The sequence below is a fragment of the Mirounga leonina genome, unplaced genomic scaffold (assembly GCF_011800145.1).
Source record: "Mirounga leonina isolate KUSES-001 unplaced genomic scaffold, KU_Mleo_1.0 Mir_172, whole genome shotgun sequence".
In the NCBI taxonomy this organism is placed as follows: Eukaryota; Metazoa; Chordata; class Mammalia; order Carnivora; family Phocidae; genus Mirounga; species Mirounga leonina.
The window spans coordinates 8,935,863-8,938,921 of NW_023270442.1; the positions used below are offsets into that span (position 1 = coordinate 8,935,863).

At 38.7% G+C, this 3,059-nt stretch overlaps 1 pseudogene; it reads left to right on the top strand.

Moving 5' to 3' along the window:
• Positions 1-248: 248 nt before the first annotated feature.
• Positions 249-829, top strand: LOC118018803 (annotated as a pseudogene).
• Positions 830-3,059: the final 2,230 nt, after the last annotated feature.

Sequence of the window (3,059 nt, forward strand, 5' to 3'; positions counted from 1 at the left end):
ATACTACTGGTCCAGGAATCTCACTATAAGTAGGAAGGTGTTTAAGCATACAAACAAGGAAACCAGTAATTATAGCCCAGTGCATGGTGGAGAAGTAGAGAGAAAATACAACACAAAGCCATCAGTGAGATAGTTGGAAAGAAAGTATGTATTGGAAATAGATCTTCCCATGTAAAAATGTATAATAAATAATAAAGATAGTCCTTTCTGGCTTTCTCCCACTGTGCAAGGGCACTGAGTGAACCAAGATGGTGGCTCCCATGGATCTGAAGTTGAAGAAGGCCTTCACAAAACTTCAAGACAAAGTTATTGACACTTAACAGAAGGTGAAGCTGAAAGACCTACAAATAGAACAGCTAAACAGAACGAAAAAGCATGCACATCTTGCAGATACAGAGATTATGACTTTGGTGGATGAGACTAACAAGTATGAAGGTGTAGGATGAATGTTTATTCTTCAGTCCAAGGAGGTAATTCGTAATCAGCTGTTAGAGAAACAGAAAATAGCAGAAGAAAAAAATTAAAGAATTGGAACAGAAAAAATTCTACCTGGAGTGGAGTGTGAAGGAAGCTGAGGACAAAATCCAGGAGGTGGTGATGGTAAGAAGGGCACAGTAGGAAACATTTAGTGGAAGTTTCCTGCCCCTTCCCATTCCTGGCAAGGGCAGAGGGGACTGTGTGGTGAAAGGTCCTCTCTTTTGTCATGATGGACACTTTATTTGAATGATCTGGAACCCTGTGTTTTCTATGTCAACCTGATACCTTTTGATTCCAACTCTGTTTTTCTCTATGATTCCATTTCTATGTCACCCTGATACCTTTTGATTCCAACCCTGTGTTTTCTGTGTCACCTTGATACCTTTTGATTCCAACTCTATTTTTCTGTCCTGGCTCTGCTTGCCACTCCTGCATCCTGAGCAGAGAGCCAGGGGTGAGTCACGAACTCCCAGGAGAGGGAAGATGCAATCCAGGACAGATAAGGGAGCTCTACTGGAGCCTACTACTAGTTTTGCTGGTTAGACCAATAAAAGGCATCTTTTCCCCAGCCCACTTTGCTCTCTCCAGCCGAAGGAAGAGAACAGAGGGCCAGAGAGGCAGAGGCTTTCAACCTCAGCTCCCCCCTGTCCTGTCCAGAGCTTTGGCTCTGTTCCTTTCGCTCTGAAGCCTTTCCTGCTTCTTTTCTCCTTTGAGTCAATCCTTCAACTTCTGAGCCTCTATGCAAATAAGGAAGAGAGAAGACCAGGAAGTGAAACTTGATGGCAGTCTGCCTAAAGATTCCTTCCCGGCTTCCTCCCAAACATTCCAAAAGAAAATGCAGTAATAAACCAGCAGCACCTCCAGGGCTATCTCCCTTTGGCCAGTGGCATAAGGTGGACACTACAATCCTAATGCCCTACTGGCTTAGGGGCAATGTGTATGTTGGGGCTGGCTTATACTGGCTCAGCAGAGCCAATTATTAAAAAATTGATAGAATTTTATTTCAGGCCAGTTGTGAAACACAGCCACTATTAAAAATCAAGTTATGTAAGTATATAATTAAATTATATTTAAAACAAGGATAATATTCAGAACTTACCCCTTCCTAAAAAATAATAATAACAATAAAGTATATGTGGAAAAATAGGCATATTCACTAAGTATGTTACAAAAGCCATATAAATACATCCTTGTTTAAAAACACTTAGCAAGGTGGCGCCTGGGTGGCTCAGTCGTTAAGCGTCTGCCTTCGGCTCAGGTCATGATCCCAGAGTCCTGGGACCGAGCCCCGCATCGGGCTCCCTGCTCTGCGGGGAGCCTGCTTCTCCCTCTCCCACTCCCCCTGCTTGTGTTCTCTCTCTCGCTGTGTATCTCTCTCTGTCAAATAAATAAACAAAATCTTTAAAAAAAAATAAAAATAAAAAAATAAAAAAAATAAAAACACTTAGCAAAATTAAAAATAAAATAAAAAATAAAAACATTTAATAAAATATATTCCTGATGGATTAGAGAACTAAGCACAATTAGATATTAGCAGGAACATAGAAAGTGTGTAAATGAATACTCAACTAATCTAGAGATGGAAAAGAACTTTTGAGTTATAAAAGGAATGGGAAAAATCTGAAAAGTATTCAATAATATGACAATAAAATTTAAACATTATTGTGCTTCATAAAGAAAATGAAAAGGTAAGTCTGTTTCTTTTTAGGAAACCCAGTGAATGGTGGAAAACAACTCTCTCTTCATGGACATAGTTATATCTGGACTCTGAATTAATTAATAAAGGCATTTATTTATGAACTTCATCCAAAGCCAGTAGATCAATCTTCACAAAACCATTATCTTCCTTTGAGCCTATACAAACACTTAAAATCTGCAGTGACTATGCTCCAGTACTAAAAAAAATTGAAACCAAGTATAGTCACTGAAGACCCTTGACAACTGGACCCAATTCCACCTACTTTTCCACTATTACATTCTACTGCTTCTTTCATGAACTCCTCACTGTAGCACTTACCTAGTCTACTTTTTTCTTCCATTGTGCCTTTACTATACTGTTTTCCAAATTTATAATACTTTCACCCTCACCTCTGCTTCTTCAAACCCAACAACGCATCCAAGTACAACTCACATTCTACCTTTTTTGTTACTTGGCCAAAACACTACACCAAAAAGGTATTTAGACTTCATGGGAATTTCACAGTACATGATACCTGTGAGAACTTTAAGGAACTGAACAGGATGCCCTGGTTTGAAACCTTATAGGTGCAAGTCCTATAGTACAATGTGAATTTCATGTTTTGGAAAACAGAGAACGTCAAAAGGCTTAGCGTAGGACCTTGCATCTTTGTGCTCCCAATAAATAACCACTGAATTAATGCCTTGGCCTGTGGGTAAAATGTTAACCACATAGTTTTAAGTGTTCTTTTTTTTTTTTCTCATTAAACTTTTGTTTTAATGGGTCTCAAAATTCTGTAACAGATTTTTGGTCAAGTTGTTTCCATTAAAAAGTACTGATTTTAAAAACTAATAACTTAAAACTGCCACACACACACACACACACACAAAAATGGTCCACAAAA